The 14,434-nt window shown below is 43.9% G+C and overlaps 1 protein-coding gene across 1 annotated transcript in view; it reads left to right on the top strand.

Annotated features, from left to right (window-relative positions):
- Positions 1 to 548: 548 nt before the first annotated feature.
- TEC (tec protein tyrosine kinase) overlaps positions 549 to 14,434 on the top strand; it is a 54,988-nt gene continuing 41,102 nt past the window's right edge. The window contains exon 1 of the mRNA XM_064449386.1: positions 549 to 799. The gene's annotated coding sequence lies outside the window, so the exon portion shown is untranslated. The remainder of the gene's footprint in view (positions 800 to 14,434) is intronic.

Genomic DNA, 14,434 nt, shown 5'->3' with positions numbered 1-14,434 from the left:
TAAAGCCAGCTGGTGGCAAGCATAGGGGGATTAAATTTGGGGGGAAAGTTTGTATCCTGCTCCGAGTTGTAGAATTTGCCTTTTTCTTCTTCATCTCCAATACGTTTCCAAGCAGCTCCCACTAGGCCTATTTGATGTGGGTCGCCTTCTCTTCTTCAGTTTCTCACCATCCCGCACCTGCCCCGAGCGCAGCGGGGCCCCGGGCAGTGCCGCCGGCGGGGCGGGGAGCGGAGCGGGCTCTGGGCCCCGGGGAGTGCCGCCGGCGGGGCGGGGAGCGGAGCGGGCTCTGGGCCCCGGGGAGTGCCGCCGGCGGGGCGGGGAGCGGAGCGGGCTCTGGGCCCCGGGGAGTGCCGCCGGCGGGGCGGGGAGCGGAGCGGGCTCTGGGCCCCGGGCAGTGCCGCCGGCGGGGCGGGGAGCGGAGCGGGCTCTGGGCCCCGGGCAGTGCCGCCGGCGGGGCGGGGAGCGGAGCGGGCTCTGGGCCCCGGGGAGTGCCGCCGGCGGGGCGGGGAGCGGAGCGGGCTCTGGGCCCCGGGCAGTGCCGCCGGCGGGGCGGGGAGCGGAGCGGGCTGTGGGCTCCGTCGCAGGGGCCGCCCCCGCCGCTTCCTCCGCCGCCGCGCCGCGGGGAGCCGCGCTCGGCGGGGCGGCGGGAGGAGGAGGTGCTGCTGCCGCCGCCGCCTTCCCGGGCTGGAGCGGGGCAGTGCCGTGCCTCCCCCCTCCCTCCCTCCCTCCCTCCCTCCCTCCTTCCGCCTCAGCTCCGCGCCGCCGGCGCCAGGGCTCCCGCGGCGGCCGGGACACCCAGGTAAGGCAGAGCCGGGGCTGGCCAGCAGCGGGGCCGTCCCCGCAAGGAGGCCGGGGCGGCACTTTATTTCCCCGTGCTGCCAGCCGGGGCTGCGCCGAGGGCAGGTAACCGAGCCGGCGCCCCGCAGCAGCGCCGCGTTGTGGGGCCGGGGGGCTCAGCGGGTGCCGGTGCTGTGCCAGCCTGGCCCGGGAGCGGGGCGGTGGCGGCTCACGGAGCGCACCCCGCAGCAGCCGCTGGTTGCCACTCGAAACGTAGCAGTAGTCCTTCCTCGACGTCCAAGCGTCACACGGATCTGTAAGCGGGAGCTAGGAGAAAAGCTGCGTTTTAAACCTTTGCTTAACATTGCTGCAACTTGTGTAATGTGGGGGCAGGCTGCCAGATCCACTTTAAAGCTAACAGTTGCTGACCAGTTTCTTGTTGATGTGGCTTGATTTTCTGAGACTTTCCTTCTATCCCTGTAACGCCTGTGCTTTACTAAGGCTGTTCCACTTCATCTCAAGGCACGATTAGCCTTGTGTGTGAGTTTAGTCATCTTTAAGAATTACCCTTGCTTTCGGTCCCACAGTGCGGCTGTCCTTTCTTGGCAGTGAATGCTCTTATGTAGCCCGGTGCTGGGATACTGTGTACGTGCGGCTCATGCAGTAGGTGTCTAGATTTGCATGGTGCTTTTTCCACAGCCTTCCTTTCTGCGTCCCTGTAGGTCGGAACCGAGAGTTATTTGAAGTATAAGCTGAGCTTTTACTGTAGTAGACACGGCCATGAGCTCTCCGCTTGGAATAAGATGCGTACCTTATTTTGACAAATGCTGATCTGAAATACTTAGCGTTGTTTTATGAGACTGTACCTTTTGCAGATGGAAAAACTGATGATAGCAGAAATATAGGTAAAAAATGTGTCTAGAGAGTACGTGGTTCTGGAGCATTTGATTTCATTTTAGTGTAAATGTTGCAGATGCTGTATCTGATATAGCATGGCAGTGGGGCAAAGCGTGGCTGTTTAATTTCTCAGACTCTCCAGTGACTGGAAGGTGGGTTGTTGCTTACTGCTGCTATATAAATGTTTAGGGTATTTTGGGCCATCAGAAAGCAGCACCCCTACAAACAAGCTCCCAGTTACACTTGAGGGATTACCCAGAGTGATTTTGCACATGCTTCTTCCCTTTCAGCACACCAGCTGTGCTGCTTGGCTCATGCCACCTGTGCATAAGAGGTCCTTTAGGGGCTCTGGTCTTGTTTCACAGGTGCTGCTCTTGTAGGTGGGGAGGTAGCTCCCATGCAGGTGCTACTCGTAGCCTTTTGATTGCTACGGTTTATAAGGAGACTACAGCAGGAAAGAGCCCATTTGTTATCAGACTCCCCACTAATAGTCTTTGTATTTCTCTGGGTTTTATTTTACATGTCTTATTTACTGAGAAATTACATCTTGTGGTGAAATAATCACATTTTTCTCTGCATTTAGTCCTCAGTGAAGGGGTGCTTTACATGCTCTGCTGAACCTCTAATATTACGAGCATTTTGAACCGAATTATTTCTGTGAGCTTGCCTGTTGAAAACACTGTGGTTAAATTTGGCACCTCGTTACTCCCTTGTCTTTTAATGAGATAATCTCACAGGTGTGACAATCAAAAACAAAGATTTGGAGTTCACATAGTTAAAACATACTGCCAGTTAGACTTCTGTTGTGCAATAACTGTAGTTCTCAGCTGCCAGACCTGATTTTGTTAGCCCTTCAAAATTTATAGGAGTACCATATTTTTTTTGATGTTGCTGTAGAATTTTAAAAAAATCTTCTAAATATTTTAAAATCATTGATTGTGAGGCAGCTAGAATTATGTCCGAAGTTAAGTTACATTTTAATTTTTAACTGTGGGCTCAGTATTGTGGATTTGGCATTGCAATCTATCCAGTAACCTGGATGACTGCCTATAACAGCTAAAAGGGGCGAAAAATTAAATAGAGCTGATAAAACAATATCAGCTCCATATTGTTTCACCTTGCCCTGAAACAACATTGTATTCAGAAATGCTGTGATAGTGTGTTATCCGGTAATTAAAGTTAAAATAACTGGGAAGTGGTTACTTTTACAGAATTACTTTGAAGCATCAAGAGAAGTCTTCCTCCTCCACCAAATGTAGATGCAACCTGTTGTAGACTTAATTCCCTCTGTGTTGTGTTAGCTTATAGACTGAATACACAAAGTGTGCAGTGGTGTAAGCTTCGTACAAATATTTGTATCTCAAATATGCAAAATACCATATTAGACAATGGAAGCCTGTGCTTCCTGCTGTCAGTGCAAAGATTGTGGAAAAATTGTCTTCAGCCTCTGTTAACAATTGACGCCTGGGATATTTTTCAGCTTTTGCTTGTTTTGACCTTTTTCAGTAACCTATTACCTTTTCACTGCTGAACTTGGAACTGTGCTTTAACAAGTCTGTATGCCAAGGGCTGTTGTAGCAGTCTATGATGGCTCTCCTGCAGAAACAGGATAAGAAAATACTAGTATAAAAATCAAAAGATATGGAAAGCAATGCTTGGGAAAATAAAGGTTGACTTGGAGAAAAGGCCTGAGGTGGTGGGTATTTTTATATTTCAAAGACTGTATGTGCTTCTGAAGAACATCTATCATATATTTTTGGATTTGTGCTACAGATATTTTTATTATCCTGTAGATGCATCTGTTTGTATAGAATTAGCAAGACATTTGCTAAAAACCAACAGCAACTGTCCGTCAGTTGTTGCACTGTGGAAGTGAAAGATATTCACTAAATGACCTGGTGATACCCATCGCCTCTGTTATGCAAAGTGCAAGGGAATGACTCTTGTTACATTGTTTGCAGCCTGGCAGACCCCCTTCTCACTGTAGGGGGATCAGCCCAATTTACCCTAATTCTCCTGGCCGAGGCCTCATGCTAGCACTAGGCATTAGATATGTCACTGATATAACAGGGCACAACTCTCCAGAAACCAGTGAAATTGCACCTGCGTTTTAACAAATGGCCAATGTGGTCTCAAGAAATGTATTTTTGTTAATGGAACGTGTTACTTTTAAAGACAAATCCCGTTTGCTCTGCTGGCCCTCAGGCAGAGGAGTGCTCTGCCCTCCTGCATCGGGTCTTGTTTTCTAAGTGTATTTCTAAAGGAAAAAGCATTAGGAAAGAAAGCGACGTGTAGGTGAGGAAGGACCATGTTCGGGTGGATGCGTATGCCCTTTGTCTATCATGGCAGAAGAGGAACTGGGGAGCAGAGGCTTGTGATTGACCACTGCCCCGTGGCCGTTACAGCTCCGGCAGTTCTCAGTCATCTCCTGCCCCAGCTCAGCTGCATGGGTTGTGATTCAGAGTCAGGGAAAATGCCATGTGAGATAAAACTTTGAAAATGAGATAAACTTCTTTTTACATGTGGGGACATGAGTCTCATGGTAGGAGATGCTTTGCAGGGAGGGGAGTGGGTTTTTACAGTTTCCTAGATGTGGAGGTGGGATGGAATAAGGAGAGGTCCATTCTGTGCAAGCTCTGTGAAGTGGCTGCTGTGTTCAAATAAGATAATGAAATCTCTGGAAGAGTGGCAGAAGCCTCCTGGTAGTAGGTCTGTCTATTGTAAACAGGGTTTACCTTTCTTAGGAAGAACGATGTCACCTAGGAGAAGTCTTTGGTTTTGACAATATCCAAACATTAAGGAGAAAAATTATGTTGCTGAAAAGACACATCTTGGTTGGGTGACTTTGTCCTGTATTCTGGGTGGTTCAGTAAAGCTCGTGCCTAGTTTTGTGTGGTCCAGCCTTGATACTGTGGGCAGGAGGGATGGCTTTTGGGAGCCTTCCGCAGAGAGACGAGTTGCTCTGGGAGAGCCCAAGTCTGGCTGTTGTACAAGAGCTGGTCCCCATCTGCAGGGGCAGCTGTATGACTTGGCTCTTGGTGACAGGAAGGAGAAGTGTTTGGCCATGTTTGCGGTCATAGCCCCTCTTGTGAGGCAAAGCAGGAGGCTGGAAACTGAGCAGCCTTGTTTCAGTTCTTAAGGTGAAAATGCTCTGCATCATTAAACAAATCCAGGAAAAAGCAGGGGAGGAGATTGTGGTGTGCTGGGGTATGTGGGACCTGGGTGAATGATTTCTTGGCACTCCTGCTTTTCCTCATTCATGTTTCTCTTATCAGCAGATGTATGAATGGGTACCACTTTGCCACAGGTAGTGTATAACTTCATGTATGCTCAAGTAGGTCACAGCTGAGTTTCCTGTCAGGGTGGGTTTTGCTCAGCCCTGTGCCTATTGCAAGAATGTGTTAGATCTAGGCCTTGTTTCCACTTGAATGTGGGGCAGAAAAACCTGACTTTGGATGGTACAGGAAGCAGGGTTCGTTCTTCTGAACCAGGGTCTGGGCAGGACACCAGGATCCTGCCCCTCTAGTGCACTGTCCCCTCTCACATTAGACTGGGACCAATTCCTGACCGTTTACGCTTATTAAACAAAAGACCCTTCCACCCTTCCCCTCCAGGGTAGCCACATAACTCGCCATCAGACCCAGATGTTAACTGACCTTCAGTTTTAGATAAATACAGTATCGCTTGTAACTCTGTCCTAGGCAGACCTGTACAAAAATAATTTTGTTGGGTTCTCTGTACTATTCTATAGGGTAGGTGAGATAACCACAATACATCAAATTTTTAATGTATTCAGGGTTGCTGCTTGTCCTGTGAATTACAGGATGTCCTATACCACAGGCCTAAGATCCATATCCTGGCAGAAAGAATAATTGCGTGTGTTTTCCCTGCCCACCTTTCCCCACCCCGCCCCCCCCCATTATGAGCATGTCTTCCCAGCTGAAGCTGGAAATTGCAGCCATTCTTAGTGCTGCAGTGGGAGGAGGAGAGGGGGTGCCTGTCCCACCCTTGGGTTCTGTGACCCAATTTGAAGGATGTGCTCTTAACATGTGAAGTGAATTGAGCTGAATGGATGGCTTTTTCTATCCCGTTGGAGATCCTCTAAACTGGTGATCTTAAATATACTCTGGGATCTTTTGGAAGTAAAATTGCTACCTAAACTGCATCCAGCAAAGATGCTTAAAAGAACGCTTTTTAGTATGAAGCTTACTCTTAGCACTTGGGTGTTAAGAGTAGCTGGTTCAAAACTGCCAGTGCAACTTCAGGTCAGCTCGTTTATACATAATGTGTTGAGATGTTTAGTTATGTAGCCACAGGTGGTTCTCTTTTCCCGTCAGGCCACTGTTTCTTTCAGACCATGGCTGGTTGGACTGTTTCAATTTGCATTATCATGGTAGGCTGTGAGGACCAACTTGTCCTCAGGGCTGAAGGCTTGTGCCAGGCTTGCAGCTTAGGTGACATCTCGTTCATCCTCAATGATGCTTCAATGGAGAGGGTTTGGTTGTTGGGAGGAGGCATATTTACAGCTTTGGTGTGTCAGATGAGCTGTGAGGGTCTGTTTTGTGGGAGGAGAGATGGGGAGAACGAAATAGTAAAAGGCTGTAGGGTCTGAGAGCACTGAGAAATTGGCTGGAGGGCTGTGGTTCTGCATCAGGGGCTGCAGGCAGCTCCTCCACCATCTCAGTGGCTCTCTCTTCCCACCAATATACTCTCTTAAAGCATGAAGGGGATCACAGCTGTCTGATTAAAAAATAGTCATGGGCAAGCAGCAAAATGATCTCAATTTTGTTTAGTTACTTTTCTGGATCTTTTGAACTGAAACTATGAAAGTCAGTGTGAAGCAGGCAGTCCCCATGAAATCCTGAGACCTAGCCATAAAGGACTCTCTTATCTTACCTTTGCAGTGTCTTATTTCACTCCTTGTAATTTTTACCTTAATGGGACTGTATCGTGGCAGCCCAACTTCTGGTGATGCCCCTTCTGTAATATCCTTGTGCCTTACTGTAAATAATCAGAGTGGAGTATGATACTATCAAGTCAACGACTGTATTGTATGATGTCTCAAAGAGAGTTTAAGCTGAATGATTTTCCTTAGGATGATGTCTTGTGACACCTGACAAGTGCTCTTATTCCCTGTTTAACCTGCAACAGTTGAAACACCTGGACATCTGAAAACTGACATGAAAGAGAGCAGACATAACAAGCCACGTGGCTAGAGGTGCTCACTACCTTGCAGGAGTGAGAGGAAGGGGAAACACGAGACCACTGAGCACTGCCTCAGTTCAGTTCATCTTCAGATTCAGTGAGTTTTTGTCCCTAAATTAACGCTTACATTTTGACATGAGTGAAACTAAAGTCCTTTGGTATTCCATGTTGCTTAGGCTGTGCTATATGTGAAGAATAAATTTTTCAACGTCACAGCCTGGATTTTCAGTCCTATATATATGGAGACTTCATTAGGTAGCAGCTGAAATACAAGTAAAAGTTTAACAATTTAACAGAACTCTACAAATAATTTTAGGGTTGAACTCCAGGGCATCTGCCTCAGTAACTTAAAGAAAATAGGTTTCACTCTTCTAGGTATCTGTCCAGAAAGTACCCAGCAGGGTGGATTCTACTTGAAGAGGCCTTTCTTTAATTTTTAATCCCTATCATAACATACATGTGGCTCAAGCACAGAGCAACACAGAAACCGGAAGGCTTTGTTAGCTGATTAAAGAAAATGAAAGCTGCTGTAAGTACAGTCCTTCAAGTAGTGTGTCAGTTGGACATGCACAAAGCACAAGACCACGAAATTTGGTCTGGTAGCATTACTTCTACAACTTTGAGTGCAATCAAGTGGTAATTATCACACTGAGATTTGTGTTGTCCCATGTCAGTGAAGTAAGGGTGTGGTGTGATGGGGAGGGAGTTTTGTTTTTCATTAAGTGAAATTTTCCTTGTAACCTATCCAAAGTAACAGGGTAAGAGAGCCTGGAATCGGAAGATAAGAATGCTGACCTTGCCAACACCAGTGCTTTGGTATGTGTAGCCCTGAATTGCCAGATGTGGGAACAGTAATATGAAATCTCAGCTGAAATGTAAATGGTCATTCATTTTGGGTTCCACCTCTTGTGTGTGTTTCTTAGTGGAGGGGACATATCCTGGTGAAAACGATGCAGAGGAAACTTTACAAACAGGAACTTGCAGTATTTCCTGTCCCCCACTTGCTGCCATGGGTTTTTCCTCATGCACAGAAGGCAATTCTGAGCTGTAACTTCAGATGTAACAGCACGGTCTGTATAAGAGAGGTTTAGGGCTAGTCAGTCACTCAGTAGGTGCAAAAAAGCAACAGTTAAGTGGCCTTATACTACCTCAGAATAAAGACTTTCAGGGGAAATATACCCATTAGTCAACATGGACGCCAACATGTGACTTGTGGCCAGTAGTTAATCATCTGAGTCAACTTCACAGCCTTGTTTTCGGCTGAAATTCCCCTCTTCGTTATTGAAGAATTTCTTACTGTGTAGCTTCCATGTAGCAGCTGCTTGTTTCTGTCTCTATTTAAAGCCAGTTACTAATATATGTGTATTTCTTATTAATGGCCCTATTAATAAATGTGCTTAAACATAGTGTATTTTCTAGTATATTTGGTTTGAATTAAACAGCCATTATAATGGCGGGGGGAAATTGTTATGTAAATTTTTAGTATATATTTTTTTTAGTATATATTGTTAGCATCTTACCACATAGGATATGGTTACCTGGGCTTTGTCTTCTGCATGCCTAATTTGGTTAAAAGCATAATACTGGCATACAGATGTTGGAATTGCTCCTGGTAGATGGTACAAAGCATGCAGGAGCTGTGCTTACTCTCTTGCTTGCAAACCTGTTTAACTCTTGCCTCAGATAACTTAACTCGTCAGTGAAGCTTCGGTATTGAACTTCAATATTACAGTTTGCTGCTAAAGCGTTCTTCTTAGACTGTCTGAAAAGCAACTAAAAGGCTAACTAAAAAGAGGAAATGAGTTTAAGGTTGCTCTCTTCTAGAGAGAAGCATTGGTTTTGTGCCTACAGTGAGGCTGTTAACAGCTATTCCTATGGAGTAGACATAAACTTGGCTCACATCTACTTTACATGAATGACCTAGAAGGGTGGATGCTTGATAAAAGATATGAAGTAGTTTGTGATTTTTAGCAACATGCAGAGTTTACTGTGGTCTTCAACAGTCCCGGAAAGCAGCACATCCCTGGAACCGGTTCAGGGCCATCTCATCTGGTTCTGTTAAATTGGTGTCAATATGAAAGAACAATACAGCAGCTGTCACTTCTCTCTATCCTAATGCTTATCCAGAGGTACGTTTCTCTTCTGCAAGCTGCATGCCTAAGAGTCCCCCCAAATTCCCTGAAAGCCAACTATTTTTTTGCGAACTTCCCTTGACCTCAGAACTTCCTTGCAGCTCTTCCTAGCCATATGCTTTTTTTAGGATCATGTGATCCTTAGCTGGGAGGTAGCCAGTTTATTACAGATGGGTCTGGAGTGGTTTTCCCACAAGCCATCCCTTTGCACTGAGGCTCAGGGATGCATGTATAGCTGTCATTCTGTAGATACTAAAGCACTCAGCTGGCTTTTGTTATTGGTGCTACAAGTTTCTTTTATCCACTTTGGGAAGTAATATAGTTTCTACATAGCTGCAAAGTGTGTGTTAGAAAATATATTGAGGAGCACTGCAGAAATGGTAGAAGAATTTACACCTAAAGTCTGATGAGACAGTTCCAGCTGACTAAAGAAAATCTGATGATTGAAATGGTAGAAATAATCTTGGAAGACAAAGAGATAAAGAGCTACAGCCAGCTATCAATTTGGGAAATGGTAGTTTTCCTGAAAAAGTTCCTTTATATTTCTTGTGGATAAACTATAAGTGCAAAATGTAGGTGACAGGTTGCTAGGTAAATAGCTTGCTTCCCTAGCAATAAACAGCAAATACATAGTTGATGTTTCCAGGGTGTCTTAAAAACAAATGCTGTTGATTAAATTTTGAGGTACTTCTCCAAATAAACTCATCTCACTAGTTGTACCGCTGGCTGGAACATTGTGAGGGTGAATTGCTACCTTTTTGAGTAGTGTCAGATTGTTTTCCTGGTCTAGAAGGGCTTCAAAGGACTGTGTAGCCTGAGCTTTTGTAACTGAAGGCTGGTTTTTTTGAAGCTGGATTTTAAAACCTGTGTATCCATATCACTGCATTTCCTGCAGGCATTGAGGAAATCAGGTACTCTGTGACCCACTGTGCTTCTATATGTGCAAGGCATATCAGGTCATTTAAGGGTAGCCTGGGACAGAGGGTGGTTGAGGCAAAGTCATAATTGATGCTTGCGTGTACTTTGTGTGGGAGGTACCTACAGACCACATCTATGTACCTCTTGAGACATGGAAAATATATTTTTAATTCATAAAGCCTTTATCAAACTTAAAACCAATCCAGTTCATGGCATTCTTTGAAAATTGTATGTCATCTGAGGAATGAGTGACTCAAGATGTTAATCTTTGGGCTAATTTTTTTTTCCAATGGAGTTCAGGTAAGAGAAGCTAGTAACACACTGGTTAGGATCACAAGCCAGTGCAGCAGAATCTGCACCTGGATGAGTAATTTCACAGTAGTGTTCAGTAGCATTGCTACTGCTTTTCTGCAATCAGGAGCCAGCCAGGATTTCTGTGGCTTCAGCTGTGCCGTATAGATGTACCAGTGGCACTTTGCCATGGCAGTCCTTCAATGCAGAGAACAGACAGCTTCCTCAGGAGTATTTCAGGCTTGCTTATTGCTGGCAAAATATGTTCAAGCCAGAAAAGCTTTCCTTCAACCACTGATAGTTTTCTTGGTAGCTTTTAAGATTATTGCAGGTAATGATCTAGAAGGCTGGGTGTTGCTTTTATGTGTTGAAACATTATTGTAGGAGATCAGTTTGAGCTCCAGAATGAACAGGCTTGCAACCAGAGGAGAGGTGGTACTAGATGGTTAATAGGTGGCTTATTTCTAACAGTCTCCACTTTAATAGGTATGTCAGCCCAATGGCATAAAACAAGACTATGATTATGTTCAAGTTAGTGCAAAGTTAGGTTCATTGTATTGCTATCAGTTACTTGGCACGTGTGCTGGCAGAGCAGAGAGAGTTAACTTTAGTAGTTGGAGAACAAGTAGTTCTTTAACCTCAGTAGTCAGAGAACAAGCCGTAGTTTAGGAGGAAAAGCCCATATTGGAGTGTTTGGAGAGAGAAGTAACTGAGGAAGTATTAGTCATTCTTGTGTATAAAGCAAGTAATAATTTGTATGTATTACAGTATTTTAGTTAGACCATGTCCAAAGAGTGCCTTGAATACTGAAATAATTTGAATTTATTTTTGGTGTAATAAATAATGTGCTCACCTGAGATTGTATAACATTTGGAAAAACAAACTCAAATTGTGAAGACAGTGAATTAAACTGACTCCTTAACTGCAACTAAAAAGGATAGCCTCGGGCACTGTTGACCTCTTTCTTCTTTCCTTTTTTCTTCTCTTCCCCATAGATTTGCTTTTCTTAAATCTGCAGTTTTGTGTACAGTAGCAATTGACCTCCTCCTTAATGGTGAGCCTTAGGATTCCTAAACAGAATTAGGTTCAACCTCTGACTTAACAGAACATTTATTTTTCCAGCTCTCTGAATCTCTGCCTTTCTGGGGAGGTAAGAAAACCTTTTGCACAAGCATTGCTCATTTCCTTTGCCAATCTCATCTTTGCCTGTTTTTTTTATTAAGTGGGTGTTACCATTTCTCTTTCCTTCTTATCAGCAGGGGATTTTGGGAAAAAGGCTGAGGCAGCAGTTCTGCTTTACTGAATGTGCACCCAGTGCTCCAGGGCCAGTGGGCGACTGGTGGAGTAGCCTTGGTCTATGTAGAACTGAAGTAAATAGACTCTGATCTCTCTGAGCTTCTGTTCCTCCAAACCAATGCCATGCTGGTCTGGAGGTAGTTCTTCCATTTTCTTCTCTAACCTTACTTTGAAAAATACTTGCCAGAAAAAAAGGGACCTTTTCCTTTTGAAGGAAAGAGGAGATCTGTAAGAAGGACCAGTATACCACATACCTCCTCCCACTTCAGAACCTGACCGTCCCTTTCTGTTCATGCTTTATCTTTTACCTCTTCTGTCAGCTGAGGGCTTTGTATTTGTGCAAGTAAATAAAACTAATATTTTTCACCAGAACTTTATGCTGCACAAGTGAAGAAGCAAATCTCTTCATGCGCTGCCTCATTTGGCCAGCTGCAGTCAAACTCCTCGCAGCATCCTGAAGTCCTGTGAATAAGAGCTGCTGTACGTCAGCAGACAATTAAGTTTACCATTTTCACTGCACTTTGTATGTAGTATTTAGAAATAAAAATAAACCTGAGTAATAAAGTTTGGACACATGAAAATCTGTTGTCTCTCTTCTAAGAGTTAATATGACATCAGTGCATAAAAATACTATTCAGGCTTCGATTTGGTCCTTGTCTGAACAGCGTGGATTAGGCATCACGGAAATGACAAGTGCCATACCAGGCAGTGTGTGTAGTTAGTGACAGCATCCTCAGTCAACTGTTTAAATTAATCACGTTTAAAAATTGGAAATCTACCCTCAAAGTCTTTAAAAAGAAAGTGAAGTTGCTTTTTTAATTACCTTCTCTAATTTTAATCTTCCTTCGTTTGAATCAAATGTGTGATAATTAAAATAGAGCTAATTTTTCTCATATGATTTTGCTGGCTGTTGTAGGAGGTTTTGTCAGAAGGTGCAGCAGGAGATAAGTTTATCTTGTAAAAGTTTGGTCTGCCTGTGCACTAAGGCCACCAAATAGGCAAAGCTCTTGCCTGGAAGCCGTATGAATGCAGTACATCCTGCTGACAGACAGGATATTTTAGTTTGTCAGACTGTGTATGGTTTCTGGTGAGCCCAAGACCACAGGTGCTCAGTAGAAGAGGTCAGTTCTGCCTGCAGAAGGCTTGAGATTGGGTTTCTTCTGTGGGAAGCACTGTTCAATTGTGGTGGGCCACCTCGAAATCTCTTTATAGTCTACAGCAAAAATAAGGTGGTAACTTTGGGTGGTAGAGTGGAGTTTAACGAGAGTAGCTAAAGCTAATAGCATTATTATGGAAATGATAGCAACCATTAACTGCTGTATATGGGTTGAGCAGAGCGTGATGCAAAGCCACATTATGTATGTGGTTACAGAACTATCTCATTCTCAAGTCTAAAAAATTGACTGGCAGAGTATTTGAGATTCTCTTACCATTAAAGGTTTTCTGTGTATGGTTTTGCATACATCTTTATTAGCTTTCCCATGAATATGATGAATTATAACTCCCCTCTATATATGTATATACATATAAAGATGTCTTCCCCCCGACAACATAAACATCAGCTTTTCATGTCATATTATTACTCTGTGTGAGAAAAAGGGGGTGGCTGAAGGTAGGGGTTAAATTTTAATCTATATAGATGATGGAGAAGAAAACCAAAGGCTTTTCATAAGCATTGAAAAAGCGGCAAAAACACAGCCTTGGAGATGTTACAGCCGTACCAATCTCACTTTGCAGGCAATAAATACAGTAGAGGAACAAGTTCATGCACAGAAAGATTTGTAACTCTTGGCCAGTGGGTTTTGCTTACCTTTAGTACAGAAATGAAGATGACTTTCTAGTCTTCAATGAAACTGCAAGGTGAACTCGTAATAACTTTTGGCCAACAAAGCAAATGTGGGAAGTTGGGGATAACATACAGTGCAAGAGCTGAATACCTACTCTATCACCAATACTATTTCTTGAGGCAATGACACATTCAAAAGCTTTTTTTTTTATTTTTAGAAAAGACAGGTGGCTGAGTGTGCAGAAGGTCAGTAGGCTGAGAGAACTTTTCGATTCTGCTATTTTAACTGATGTTTCAAAGTGGGGTGGTTTTTTTTTTTTTGTGCCTTGCTTTCCTGTGTCCCAAACTACGTTTCAGCTTTGTTTTCTTCCAGCAAAGAACCTTACAAATGCTAAAGAGGTTTTTGATCTGAATAAATTGAAGGCAAAATAGTCAGTGCAAGTTTTTTAGGTATTGTAGAGCTTTTATGTGGGAGAAATAAGAAAAGCTACAAGTACTCAGCTCTAGAAGAATAAATAAAACTACAAGAAGTTGCTGAGGATGGTGAAAATTCAGCAGTCTAACCTTTTTATGGTATCCCATAGTGTTGCTAACTTAAAGAGTAAATCAACAGTAAATAATTTAAAGAAAAAGTGTCTATGTTAACATATTTTCTATATAATGGATGGTGGTAATGTCATTTTTGTTTCATAAAGCAGAGGTTCCTTTCCTAAATAATTTATTCATGAGGGGGTTGAAGAAGGTTCACTATAAAGCTGTGAAAGGGATAACTTAGTCATTGGAGTGTAGTGCTTGCAGGATGTAACAATAAAGAGGAATAGCTGAGTTTACAAATGACTTGGAGACATGTACATGTCATTCTTCTAAACCTGAACTCATCATTGTAGGGGGAAAGAAACCCTTTTGCTGCTCTCGCCATTTTTCCCGAGCTGTTGTGTGTACTTTGGCTCTACTTCTTTTTTGTGATGGCTGATGAGTTGAAGGTCCAGTACGGTGTGATGAACCGCCTCAATGCCAGGTGACTCTATCTAAGAGGGATGGTCACTTACAGGATTGTTGTCTTCGCTTACCCCTGCTACCTAAGTTATAATACTCAAAGGAAACAAATGCTTGTATTTTGTAAAATGTAGTG

This window comes from Phalacrocorax carbo, chromosome 4 (genome assembly GCF_963921805.1).
Source record: "Phalacrocorax carbo chromosome 4, bPhaCar2.1, whole genome shotgun sequence".
Classification (NCBI taxonomy): Eukaryota; Metazoa; Chordata; class Aves; order Suliformes; family Phalacrocoracidae; genus Phalacrocorax; species Phalacrocorax carbo.
Note: the sequence above shows the minus strand (reverse complement) of the source record. Positions and strands in the feature narration are given on the sequence as shown.